At 27.7% G+C, this 307-nt stretch overlaps 1 protein-coding gene across 3 annotated transcripts in view; it reads right to left on the bottom strand.

The window, feature by feature from the left end:
• The window catches only part of tatdn2 (TatD DNase domain containing 2), a 5,993-nt gene that overhangs the window by 1,356 nt on the left and 4,330 nt on the right, over positions 1–307 (bottom strand). The gene's annotated exons all lie outside the window — the stretch shown is intronic.

Here is a 307-nt window from a genome sequence, read left to right on the forward strand (position 1 = left end):
AAAATTGAAGGGGGTCTGAATACTTTCCGTACCCACTGTATAAATAACAGAAATAATCAGCAGCAGAAACTGTGAAAACCGCAATACCCCAAACTTTTGGATGGTAGTGTAAGTAGAATTTAATAAAAAAAGTAAAAAGAAATTCAAGCTTTTATTCAGCAAAAGTGACAGACACTTTTAATTAAAAAAAAAATTATATTTCAAATAAATGCTGTTATTTTGAACTTTTATTCATCAAAGAATCCTGTAAAAAAAAATCACTGTTTAAAAAAAAAAAAAAAAAAAGTTTTTCAAATAGGGCGCCCCA

Source organism: Sinocyclocheilus anshuiensis, unplaced genomic scaffold, assembly GCF_001515605.1.
Source record: "Sinocyclocheilus anshuiensis isolate Anshui unplaced genomic scaffold, SAMN03320099.WGS_v1.1 scaffold964, whole genome shotgun sequence".
In the NCBI taxonomy this organism is placed as follows: Eukaryota; Metazoa; Chordata; class Actinopteri; order Cypriniformes; family Cyprinidae; genus Sinocyclocheilus; species Sinocyclocheilus anshuiensis.